Below are 14,663 nucleotides of genomic sequence, written 5' to 3'. Positions count from 1 at the left end.
TCCCCAGTTTCTGTCAAATGTCCCCTTATGCTAGACCTGAAACTCTGTACAACTTCTGGTTCTTTCAGTTTATCTAGGTCCCTTCTCCTTAAATTCCCAGCTTTTTGCAGTTTCTTCAGTTTTAATCTACAGTTCATAACCAATAGATTGTGGTCAGAGTCCACATCTACCCCTGGAAATGTCTTAGAATTTAAAACCTGGTTCCTAAATCTCTGTCTTACCATTATATAATCTATCTTATACCTTTTAGTATCTCCAGGGCTCTTCTATGTATAGAACCATCTTTCATGATTCTTGAACCAAGTGTCAGCTATGATTAAGTTATGCTATGCGCAACATTCTATCCTCTCATTTCTTAGCCCCAATCCATATTCACCTACTATGTTTCCTTCTCTCCCTTTTCCTACTCTCGAATTCCAGTCACCCATGACTATTAAATTTTCGACTCCCTTCACTGCGTGAATAATTTGTTTTATCTCATCATACATTTCATCCATTTCTTCGTCATCTGCAGAGCTAGTTGGCATATAAACTTGTACTACTGTAGTAGGCGTGGGCTTCGTGTCTATCTTGGCCACAATAATGCGTTCACTATGCTGCTTGTAGTAGCTTACCCGTACTCCTATTTTTTTAATCATTATTAAACCTACTCCAACATTACCCCTATTTGATTTTGTATTTATAACCCTGTATTCAACTGACCAAAAGTCTTGTTCCTGCTGCCACCAAACTTCACTAATTCCCACTATATCTAACTTTAACCTAGCCATTTCCCTTTTTAAATTTTCTAACCTACCTGCCCGATTAAGGGATCTGACATTCCACGCTCCGATCCGTAGAACGCCAGTTTTCTTTCTCCTGATAACGACGTCCTCTTGAGTAGTCCCCGCCCGGAGATCCGAATGGGGGACTATTTTACCTCCGGAATATTTTACCCAAGAGGACGCCATCATCATTTGATCATACAGTAAAGCTGCATGCCTTCTGGAAAAATTACGGCTGTAGTTTCCCCTTACTTTCAGCCGTTCGCAGTACCAGAACAGCCAGGCCATTTTTCTTAGTGCTACAAGGCCAGATCAGTCAATGATCTAGACTTTTGCCCCTGCAACTACTGAAAAGGCTGCTGCCCCTCTTCAGGAACCACACGTTTGTCTGGTCTCTCAACAGATACCTCTCCTTTGTGGTTGCACCTACGGTACGGCTATCTGTATCGTTGAGGCACGCAAGCCTCCTCCCCCCCCCCCCCAACGGTGGGGATTGGTATTGTAAAAGAACACAACCTAACGAATTAAGGTGTACTATGCACAATAACGTGAAATTTTAAACTTTTATAAGAATACAGGCGATCCATTGTGTGTACCAACAAATATTGCTGGCTTTTTCCACAAAGGTCTAATTTGCCACTGCCTTGGAAATGTCAGCACAAGGGCTATTCCACCCCATTCTTGTAAGACTATATCTGCTCATTCAAAGTATTAATTTAGTTGATGTTTTGCTGCGAATTCTAGAGAGAAAAAAAGGAAAAATCCAAGTACTTCATGGTCCGAGGAAGATACGAAACAAGTAGCAAAAAGCGTTACAGACAGCTTCTTTGGATAAAGTTCCAGCAGCGCGCTACGTCGTTTCACAAAGGTTGTCGGTACAAAGGACGAAAACTATTTACTTGTAAATGCTTGTGATATTGACACTGAAATAAACAGGGCGTAACAGTCTCTTGACTGGGTGTAACAGCCCCCCAATTTGATATATGATTTCTGCCTCCTTCAGATGTTTGTTTAATACCTTTTTCGTGTAAAGGAATTTCGACCTTTCTTTTACTTAAATGTATGTATAATTAACACAATTATATTAACATCATGACAGATTTTGTAAAATATTTCATTTCATGTCAATTATAGCTTACAAATGAAATGAACGGAATAGGTCAGCTGTGCGCTACTGGTGGAGAGGAAAAGTAAGCGGACAGCTACGTATTTCCTAAACATTCACGTGACCTTAACATTAAATCGTTTTCTTACGTACACTGACCTTCCGCTGGTGGTCTAATATTATATGTTTCCATTACAGTTTAAAGAAAAGTAATAATATACAGGACCACAGCAACATAAGCGTGCCGGGAAAAACATTAATTATCCGGAGGAGACGTCATTTCGACACTGTAATACCACCTCAGGCTTTGATAACGAATATTCCGGTGCAGGAAAGACTACTCTAGCTTATAAGAATATGGGATATGCAGTTGAAGCCACTCATTGATGATTAGAACTCGCACAGTTGCCAAACTGCTGGGATTCTGACTCCACCCGATGTTCCATATAGTCGCGGACATTTTGTGTAGAATTAGTGTGCCGTAGTGGGCCAGTCGAGGTGTGCTACGGTGCCTGGGTGCTCGTCAAAATTCTGAAAAATATTCTTTTGCGAACTACCAGACCCCAAATGTCCTCTGCGAACACTTATCTTCGCAACCATTTCTCGAAAAATTATTGACATGGCAATTCCATTTACGGTGTAGTTATGGGCATGTCGAAACACAATAGCTATTCAGGCCATTCTCTTAAGTATGCGCGTCAACCGATCTTACTGAACTGACCCCATAGAATACACAGAGGAAACTCGCACAGAACGGGATTGCGGGGCACAAAGCGACTGTGGTTGTTTTTCCAGACTGTAGAATGCTGCAAGCTCTTGTAGTGACATGTAACTTTGTTTCTGAATTGAAGGGAACTTTTGCCACTCATATTACTTGGTCTGAGAACGACTTGTAAGTGAACGGTTGTCCTTCACGTTTCCAATCCTGTTTTTTTTTCTTTTTTTCTTTTTTTTAGTGCTTTGGTGGATTTAAAAGTAAGATAAGCCGTTAATTGTTCTCACTGAAACGACATGTAATCTTAAATTTCACGCTATTCGCTATACGTCAGTTATGTAATACGTTTAAATCGCTCAGTTATTATGCTCCGTAGATGTTGTTAACCTAACCTGGGGTGGAACGGGACGTAGTAGAATGCAACAGTGTTTCGATTTGCCTATTCATTTCTTGGTGCAAGTAGGATTGAAACTATATTTTTCTTTCTTCCTGGATTTTTCAGATTGTGTGTACATACCTTAAAAAAACTGATAATAAGGAATTGGCAGTTTCAGCCGTTTTATCTTTGAAATGGGGTTCTATAAGCTTGTAAGTAATATAACGTAGCGAAATCAATGTTGGAAATACAGTTTCGTAAAGCTTAAAATAATGCCAACTACAAAGTTGACCAATATGATGGGAAATTTAAAAACTTGTAAGAGGTACGCGATGTATGCGCTGCCTGCAACAGGCAAGACTTAGGTGAGTCTCTGACCAGACAGCAGTATGTAGTTAGTTGTTGCTTGTCGCTAGTCGGCATTAGTTTTGAGTAGTCGGCAGTAGTCTGCGTGAGTCGGCAGTAGTGTGCAGTAGTCGACAGTAGTCTGCGTGAGTCGTCAGTAATCTACTGTAGTCGGCGCGTGTCTGCGCATGTGTGCAGTCTGCTCTGGTCGGGACTCGGGAGGATGAGTATTATTGTAGAAGGTAAAGAAGCAGCCTTGCGCATATCTAATAATGTATGTCAACTGTCATTCAATTTCTTTTAAAAAATGCCCCAATAATAATTTTTATAATATAAAGTAATTTTTTTTAAAAAAGCATTCATTTCAATTCAAAGATTTTATTCAATGGATTATCTTTCCTTTCATGAATCACAAAGCATAGGCCAGCATTGCACGTAGCTGTGCCGAAATTTTTTTTATGTAAGAGCAGATATATTCGCAGTTTTTATTGAGGTAAGAATTTTTGCCTTTTTTATTCAGAATACAGGGCCGAGGCGCAGCGCTGCTGTCATAAAATTTACCAGCTTACTGAATTTTTTTTATTATTTTGGTGTTCAGGAGTTTTTCTGTTTCGAACTTGACATTAAATGAGAAAAGAATTTTGTGGGGAGGTTACACTTGGTTCATCTTTAAATTATTTTTGTGGTGAGGTTACACTTGGCGACATCCGGCCAGGATCGTATTTCTTTGTGAATCTTCTGATAAGTAGTCATATATCTGCTCTTATTTACTTAAATGTAGTTTGGATCTGGCGCAACGCATTTACTAATTTGTCACTCTTTCTTTCACAGATCATCGGCAATTTGTTGCTCTTTGTTGTAATTGTGTTTGTTGCATTTTGCATTGTCCTTGTTTCATTTGTGCTTAATTTTGATTAGTGAAAATGCCGCGAAAAACTTAACAGTACATCGCGATGTGCAATGAATGAAATAGCCGATTCGAATAATTTGACCGATAATACTTGCGACACTGAGTGTCTTAATGATAATCCTCTATTTACTTACAATCAGTCCGTACTGATCACTAGTAATGATTTTAATGCTAATGATGAGCAAACAAATTCAATTGTGTCCTCTATTAATTTAACGATAATTGATGACGCGGCACGTTCTGTTACAGTGAACGCTGCCCAGTTTAACACACCCGGTTTGCAAAATTTACGTAATGAACAGAAATTTTTCTAACGAAAATGAACAGTGTACTCAAAATACGACAGATTTATTTGATTCCGAGGTGGTGACCCACAGTGCACATCCGATTGGCAAACCTTTTCAAGAATTACAGAATGACCAAATGGTTACAGAAAACGGGACAAATGCAGATACACCAACACACAGCATAGAAAATAGAGTCGCTTATTTTGGCTTGGATCAAATTATGGCAGTATTGCTACAGTCGAAAAAAGAACAAGACAACAATTTTAAACAACTTAATGAAAATTTGAAACAACTTAGTGAACAGAACAAACGAATTAATAAAAAACAAGACAACCTTAATGAAAATTTCAAACAACTTAATGAACAGAACAAACAACTTAGTGAAAATTTCGAACAACTTAATGAACACAACAAACAACTTATTGAACAGATTACAGCCGTTGCCGCGCAATGTCATGATACTAAGGAACAATTACGTGAGGAAATTAAGGCTTGTGCTAAGAAAAGTAGTGAAGAAATTAGATCTGTTGCTCAAGAATTAAGGAATATGCGAACAGCTATAACAGAATCACTTAGAGACGAAATTAGTGGTGGTGGTGGTGGTGGTTGTTAGAGTTTAACGTCCCGTCGACAACGAGGTCATTAGAGACGGAGCGCAAGCTCGGGTTAGGTAAGTATTGGGAAGGAAATCGGCCGTGCCCTTTCAAAGGAACCATCTCGGCATTCGCCTGAAACGATTTAGGGAAATCACGGAAAACCTAAATCAGGATGGCCGGAGACGGGATTGAACCGTCGTCCTCCCGAATGCGAGTCCAGTGTGCTAACCACTGCGCCACCTCGCTCGGTCACGAAATTAGTGCAGTCGGTAAACAATGCTCTGAAAACGCAACACAGTTACGCGACGAGTTTAAATTAATGTCAGCAGAACTTTCACGCACACTGGATGCAAAAGTAGACGCGAAATTTGACCAACAGAACAGTCAAATTGATGAACGTTTTAATCACCACCTACAAAACAGTGAAACGCGTTACCGTAAATTCATACAGGAACAGAATAAAGTAAAGCGACAAGTGATGGAAACAATTACTGCACAGAGACAGGAAGATAAACGTAAATTGTTTACGAAGGCGAAAACATACGTAGACAACAATATTGCTACAGTATCAGACGAAATTAATACTATCAAACAGTTGAACACCGAATTGCGTGATGAAATTTCCGGTCTTAAATCAAAAACAGATACATACACAGTAGACTTTCAGACAATGACCGATAGACTTGAACAATTAGAACTAATGCAGGATTCCGATGTCATCAAAGCAGACGTTAAAAAATTGAACGAAACCACACGTAAAATACAAAAACAAATTAATGCTTGTGACACTAAAAACGATGATCAGGTAAAAATACTGACTGAAAAATATGATGAATTGGCCAGTCGTATTGACGTTATTGAAAGTAATAATGACACCAAATCAGACGATACTTCACCGATTTCGTTCAATCAAACACCTGAATTCCAAAATTTACAGCAGACGATCAGTGACATAGATTCGTCCAATAATACATTACGTAGAAAATTGTCAACACTACAGCAAGAAGTGACAGAGATGAAAAATGTTTCAGTCAATAACACGTCACAGCATACGGCACATTCCGAACATTTGTCACACTCACACAGCCAGTATAATTTAGGTAATTTACAGAGAGTACGTGAGTTAGATTCTGAACAGTAACAGACAAATAGATTCTCATACAATCCTGAACCTGTTCAGACATACAGAGACGGTAATTTTGATTACAAGCAATTTTTATCCGTAGAAAAATCTAAGGTATTTAAAAATGACAGAGCACAGGTACACGCTTTTAACTGTATACGACAATTTATTTTTGTACTTTCACCGCCATTGCCTGTAATGCTGAAACTAGAATTGGCATGGATACAGCAATTTGCTTTTGAATTTTCACCGGCATTGCCTGTAACGCAAAAGCTAAAATTTATTTGCAGCGCGTAATTGACCTCAGGGGATTCATTACGCTTTAATGAATATGTGCCGTAACGTGCACAGGGCCCCGAGCCTTAGTAGTGCTGTTTCATCTTTAGTTTTCTGCACTGCTGCATTCTCTTCTACTATCCTTTATATCTATCAAAACAGCTCTTCAACCATCGATGTATCTAGGATTAAGAATGAGTAAAGAAAACCCGATATGACAAGTTATACCGAAAGTGACAGTTTTCATTAGACGCTCCAGAAATGACAACCACAAGAACTTTAATACCAGACAAAAATTTAATCATCAGTATGTGTAAAATTATCAGCAACAGCGAACGCACTTTGGTAACAATAGAGGTTTTTCTCCGCAACAGCAACATAATCAACCGGTTAGCATACCTAACCAACAATGTAATGTACAAGGTCAACCAAGCTTTAATGTTTCGCCGCGTGCACGTATAGCATCAGCTCCAACAAATAGTAACGCACAGCAAAAGCGAATCAGTACGTAAAGAAGACACTATTTCAATTCCTATCGCAATGCACCGTATAAAAACGACTATTATGACAGACGTAAAAATAATGAGCACAATTTTCAGCGTACGTTTAATAACAGTCGGTATTACCAACAACAAAATCATCCGCAACAACAAATTATCATGAATGAACCAGACAGTAGATATCATCCCGAACGTAATACGTCAGGAAGAAATAACAGAACAATTCAAATAGTCGAAATGCCACAGCATCCTCCCGCAAATGATAGCACGTCAGATAGAATTTGACTAGATACAGTACAGGTTGCATCTTCCAGCAACGTAAGCAATACTTCAGATACACAGAATCTTGTTCACGAAAATGTTATTTGAAACATGCCCTGTTGAATGCACCTCTTATCATACCCAGATCTTACTAGAAATTTTTCCATTGCCACCGACAGTTCTAACACCGCTTTAGGCGTACACATTTTTCAGGAAATTGAAGAATATGGCACTACAGTAATTAAAAACATCGCCTTTGCGAGTCGCATTATGTCACCTGCTGAACGCAATTATTCTGTTACAGAACTTGAAACATTATGTGTTGTATGGGCATTTACGAGATTTCGGCATTTCCTTTATGGAAGACACACTACCGTTTACACAGATCATAGGGCGATACGGGTTTTACTTTCCGCTAAATTTACACACGACAGATTAAGTAGATGGAAACTTTATTTACAGGAATTTAATTTTACAATAGTTCACATTCCCGGTACACAAAATATTGTAGCAGACGCACTATCCCGTTCTCTCAGCAACAATCAGCAAGACATCGCAACCAACTTCTGCAAAGCAAATTTCAGTGTCATGTACATTCAACAAGTTGCATTTGAAAATTTCATTTCGTCGTCAATACAAGACATAGCACAAGAGCAGAGTAAAGTCAACGTATGGAAAGAAATTAAACACCTTTGGCAAGATAGTAATAATGTTACCATTAGAAACCATTACACTGTACGCAATGACATTCTGTTTCGCCGGTCTCACCCTGACAGCAACAATTGGTTATTATGCATTCCTGACGAACTTGTTAACAAATTAATCTGGTATACTCATTTAAGTTACGCACATTACGGAGCCAGAAAATGTTTTCTTATATTGAGATAGAACTGTTATTTTACCAACTTGGAGAAACGTATTCGACGAGTTTTAGCGTCATGTAAAATCTGCCAGAAAGCTAAGTCACATACGACTCGACATATTCCTCCATTACATCCCATTGTACCTGTTAAATTGAGACACATGGCCGCTGTAGACATTTTTGGTCCGATTCCCAGAACTAATAGAGGTTTTTGCTACATCTTTGTCGCTGTGGAACTCACTTCAAAATTTGTTACCTTCACTCCGTTACGCAAAGCTACTACTAAAACTGTTTCGAAAGCATTTGTAAAAAATTTTCTATTTCATGTAGGGCATGTATTGAAAGTAATTTCCGACAATGGATCACAGTTTCGATCTGCTATATGGACACGTATGCTACGAACTAGAAACATTTCTCCGATCTATATATCCAGGTACCATGCTTCTTCGAACCCTTGTGAACGATTAATGAAAGAAATTGGTAAACTGTGTAGAATATACTGACATAAAAACATATTGATTGGGACACACACATACGACACACACATACTCTCATTCCAGGATGTAATTAATTCCATACCAAATGAATCTACAATGCTATCTCCGTCTGTTATACTGAAAAATGTTGAACCACCTAACAAAATTAAAGAATTAGTAACCTTTCCTACATCTTGACTACGACACCATGAAATAATTGACATTGCGCTGAACAACATCAAACGTGCCGCAGAGCGCCGGAGAAGACAGCAAAAACAGGTTTGTACACGCCGTGACTTTCACATTGGACAGAAGATATTAGTACGCACACATTATTTATCTAATGGAGGAAAAAGTAGATGTAAATTTGAACTTCTATACGCAGGTCCATATCGAATTCGCAGCATTCCTCACCCCAATGTAGTACACGTCGAAACTCTGAGAACCAGAAAAAGTAAAGGCAATCACCATGTCTCCAATATTAAACCCTTTATTGAATGAACATACTTTAAGATTTATCACACTGTAATGCCATTTCCTGCTTTTTTTTAATGACCATTTATGCAATTATATTCACATGAACACTTACTGATGATTATCGTATTTTTTCTTGGCAAGTGCCCGGCAAGGTAAGGTTAGCTGGTCGCTTTTCTTGTCGTTACACATCAGACCATGCACTATTTCCATTCTTCATGTATATATGATTGTTTTCCTGTTTTGTTTGTATGCACTATGAAATATTTAAGATGTAACAAACACCAGTTGACTTTGCCATTTTTCCTTATGATATCTCAATATCTTGACTATTCTACACTTTTGGCTACTGCATTATGAGACTGTGTACATTTTTGCATCTGAACACTGTGTATGTTTTTGACATTACGTTTTCTGTCATGCTATGCTGTATGCTTAATTATATCACTACAAACCAGCTTTTATTTAATGGGTATATGATTTAAATGCAAGACATTAATCATTGTTCATCATTTTCAGAAATAAATGACGTTTTAAACAACCCACAGTGGATTACTATGAAATGGGAATTTCACCTTCGGAATGAACGAAAGAAGATGCAATACCTTGTCACGAAGAGTAAATGGATCAGAATTAACAAGCATTAACAAGAATTTACTATACACATCGTATGATAGCAGTCTTAACTAATTTTTTCTTTCAGAATACGAGGCGATTGATGCAGGCTGTCAGACAGAACTATACATCTTAGTTTTAGTGATGAAATATGCTAGAAATAAGGAACTTTATACTATGAATAGTTGTATAATGAAGTGACTTTTTTGCAGATAAATGATGATGAATAGTGATGAAGAATATGCTACTATGGATAATGAAGTTTTTCTTTACAGGTGATGATAATAATGGAATTATGATGATATGGATAATGAAGTTTTTCTTTGCAGGTGATGATAGTAATGATAATGATGTTTTTCTTTGCAGATGAGGATAATGTTGAAGTTTATGTATTAATGCTATGTAGTTATTTAAGTATTTGTTGCAGTTCGTTTTGACAGTATGTCTTATGTTGCATGGTATGATGACTGAAGGTTTTGGAAAGGACAGCTAGAGAACATATATTTAATACACATTTCATTACCTGTTAATTCGAAGTTCACTACTTTTCAGCAAAATATGCGTTTCTTCTTTCAGCTTAATAATCCATTTTGTATATTTTTCAGGAGAAGTTATTCATGAAATTAATGTGCTATAAGCAGTTGGTCATTAAACCTGTGTCACTCATTAATGTGATCACATATACTCTATTTGTTTCATAACCTTGCTACAGCTGACTCATGACGAATGACGTTGCATATCTTCATTTGCGGCAATAAGTCAAATGCAAATATTGTTATGCACCCAGCAATTAATTATCGATCCCAACGCAATGCATTGCTAGCACAAAAAAAATGTATTACCAGTTCCTAATAATGCTACCAATTTAAAAGAGTTATGAGTAATACTGAATGATGTTTTCTAATCACAGACTGAGTAATAGTTAAAGAGTGTTACATTTTAATTATGTCTTCTGTCACTTAAATGATGAGTTCTGAGTAATAGTGAATGATATTTTGTAACTGGTCAATGAGTGCCTATGTTCTCTGTAAACAGATAACTTATGAGCATTATTCTGTAATACTTCATACATGGTACAGAAATGTTCAGTAACTGGGCGATGAGTGCCACGAATTACTTAAATCAGTTAATAGACTAGTGTAATTCTCAATGATGACTGGCATAAGACTTAATGTCCTTCACCTTCTGACCTAATTACCATAAATTACTGCAATATCCGTTTGTCCTGTCTATCCTCATGCTCATGGAGCACTATATTTGGTTTTTGCACTAATTCTACGTTGGTGTACCTTACAAGAACGTGATGTTGACACAACATGCTGTCCACCACCTTGAGCGATGGAGATATTATGGTCCCGCTGTTTGGTGTACCTAATGTACTACCAAAATGATAACATGGAATATTAATACGACATTTCAGTGTCTTGGCTACACTGATTAATACTTCAGGGAAAAGAACTTCAGATTGTCTCACTTGGTGTTGTCCTTCTGTAGAAAGATATGGACTTTCAGTGCAGCTGCGTACAAACTAATGTGCTACAACCATGATGCAATCCTTCCCTTTCCTATCCTCATTCTTGTAAAATAGTAAAAAAAAACTACAGTGCGTCTGCACTTTTGTCATTTGTTAATATGTTTTGTACTCATTGTGTATACATTTTCTCATTGCTTGATGTGTTCTGTACTCGGTGCATGTGCACTATATTTTATTTCATGTTCTGCACTTATATATATGTATATATATTCTGTGATTGTAAACTTAGTTAATTAGGAAAAATTTGTTGCTCATGACAAGTCCAATTGACTCACCATCGCTGCCAAATTTTTGCCCCCCCCCCCCAGTGGAGGGTTATGTAAGAGGTATGTGACGTATGCACTGCCTGCAACAGGTATGTAGTTAGTTGTTGTTTGTCGCTAGTCGGCATTAGTCTTGAGTAGTCGGCAGTAGTCTGCAGTAGTCTGCGTGAGTCGGCAGTAGTCGACGGTAGTCGGCGCGTGTCTGCGCTTGTGTGCAGTCTGCTCTGGTCGGGACTCGGGAGGATGAGTATTATTGTAGAAGGTAAAGAAGCAGCCTTGCGCATATCTAATAATGTATGTCAACTGTCATTCAATTTCTTTTAAAAAATACCCCAATAATAATTTTTATAATATAAAGTAATTTTTTTAAAAAAAAACATTCATTTCAATTTAAAGATTTTATTCAATGGATTATCTTTCCTTTCATGAATCACAAAGCATAGGCCAGCATTGCACGTAGCTGTGCCGAAAATTTTTTATGTAAGAGCAGATATATTCGCAGTTTTTATTGAGGTAAGAATTTTTGCCTTTTTTTATTCAGAATACAGGGCCGAGGCGCAGCGCTGCTGTCGTCATAAAATTTACCAGCTTACTGAATTTTTTTAATATTTTGGTGTTTAGGAGTTTCTGTTTCGAACTTGACATTAAATGAGAAAAGAATTTTTTGGTTACATTAAATGTGAATGCATTCCTGCACAGGGATTATGAATGGGAACCAATTTTGTTCAGAGGTTACAATATAGTTAAAATTCATGTAATTTTTATTTCCGTAGGGAGTTTACACATGGTTCATATTTTAATTTAAATATTTCCGTGGGGAGGTTACACTTTGTTCATTTTTTTGATTTTTAATATTTTTGTGGGGAGGTTACAAACTGTTCACTGGTAGCGCGCCTGAAGTCAACGGAGGGAAGACTATTTACTTCACCCGTAGAACAACTCATTGTCGAATCATTAGCCTATCAGCTAACAGTCTAGCTGGGTAGGAGTACAACACTAAAAAGTATTCTGTGTTATCTATTAGCAAGCCAGGATGTCCATCTGACGCACGAGCGTTCGAATTCAATAACTAACTGTAAAAGTAACTACGTATTAATCATCAATAATAAATGTAAATTTTTCAAAATGACATTTTTTATTATTGTGAAGGATTTTTTTTAATATTCAATAATCATTTCTCTAAATTTTTCATTAAACCACTTTACGTCTTAGTTTTAAGACGATATTCCTAACAAGTTCAACGTTTACACAGAAATTGCACAAGAGTTTGCCTCATCCCACTGCTCCCCCCTGGTTACGGCAGAATGTGACATATGCAAGCATTTTCCATTGGTGCTCGACAGAACACGAGGATAATATTACAAAGGGAAACACTTGCTAATGTTCTGAAGATTATATTTATTTGGCCACGAACCGGCTTTCGGCTTCTCAGGCCATCTTCAGGTAATAAATGAATGTCACAGACACAGGTAAACATGATGTGCGACTTCCACAGATATTTGTACAGAAGATACAAAAATGACAAAGTGTTTACATTCAAAAACATTACAGGAGTGAACGAAGGTTTTATGTGGAAGTATATTTGACAAATGGTGAGAAATAAGATGAATTTGTGCTTTGAATCTACTCGTAGCAATTGTAACTAAGGGGAAAATGGGAACTGAGTCTGACCATTTTAATACCAGACAGGCATTTTGTGTCTTGTACTTGTGATTTATGGTATTTCAAGTAGGGTCATCTTTCTGCTTTTTTCACAGAATGTGAGACTTCAAAGTCCGCAGCTCGTGGTTGTGGGGTAGCGTTCTCGCTCCCGCGCCCGGGTTCCCGGGTTCGATTCCCAGCGGGGTCAGGGATTTTCTCTGCCTCGTGATGACTGGGTGTTGTGTGCTGTCCTTAGGTTAGTTAGGTTTAAGTAGTTCTAAGTCTAGGGGACTGATGACCATCGATGTTTAGTCCCATAGCGCTCAGAGCCATTTTGAGACTTCAAATTCCACATAATATGAATGGATTTCTGCTAAAAGACGATCAACATTGATCGAATCTTCCTCCCTTAATCGCCAGCATCTCTCATGATAACGGTGCCTAATTGCCACAGCTCTGCCTGACTCATTAGTAAAAACTTTTTCACACAGCCAGCAAGTCATTTTAAATACCCCCCAATTTGTTTTTAGTATTAGTTACAAATACGTGTGCAAAATTCCATATACTGGCAAGATTTCAGACAGTCTTGGAAAAAATTTTACGTCTTCCAAATACAGACTCACATTTTATAATACCAGTAACATACCAAAACTTTTATTGAACAGTGAAGACAAATTACAACTCTTCGCACAGAATGATGTAGATAAAATCACTTGCAAGCAGTGTGAAAAAGTTAATATTGGCCAATCAGGCAAAACTACGGCAGTTAGGCTACGTGAACATGAGAGAAGTTTGCGAGTAAGGAAGAAAGAGTCGACTTTTGCTGATCATCTTTTAGCAGAAAATCACTCCTATGATGTAGAATGTGAAGTTTTACATTCTGTCAAGGAAACTGGGAAGAAGACACTACTGGAGTTACTGCAAGTCAACAAGCAAATGACATAGAAAAAGAACCTAGTATTAAATTATCAGACTCAATTTCCACTTTCCCTTTTGTTACGTTTTCCTTGCAAATACTAGACTCAAACATTAAATTCTTCTTAGTTCTTATCAGTTGTCAAAATGTATCTCCACATAAAGACTGTATTTACCACTTTTAATCTTACTGTGTAATTACGTAAAAAAAACAACAACAAAAAACAGAAAATGAATGATTAGGGATAGGACGTTCATGTTTACATGACATGTAAACTGGTATGTTCAGCAGAAGTAATTATCATTTGAACCACGTTGGTGCGACATCGATATCGTGGTGCAACACCACCTACCGGTAAAATATGCCTGCGGATCTCGTTTCGCTATAAATCGAAGGTAAAGGACCAGTGTCACTTGAGCAGACGTGCAGAGTGCCTCGCAGATGTAAGCGCGAACCGTACAGTCAGATCAATGAGCTTGAAAGAGGGAGCATTATTGGCAAGCAAGAAAGTGAAGCATCGATCTCGACAATTGCTGATCGTGTGCGACGAAGTGTTTCTGGAGAGCAAGGGGTGTGTACAGATGGTTGACGGAAGGCCGTAGAACACGACGAGATGGGTCAGGT

This window comes from Schistocerca nitens, chromosome 5 (genome assembly GCF_023898315.1).
Source record: "Schistocerca nitens isolate TAMUIC-IGC-003100 chromosome 5, iqSchNite1.1, whole genome shotgun sequence".
NCBI lineage: Eukaryota > Metazoa > Arthropoda > Insecta > Orthoptera > Acrididae > Schistocerca > Schistocerca nitens.
This window is presented reverse-complemented; position numbering follows the sequence as displayed.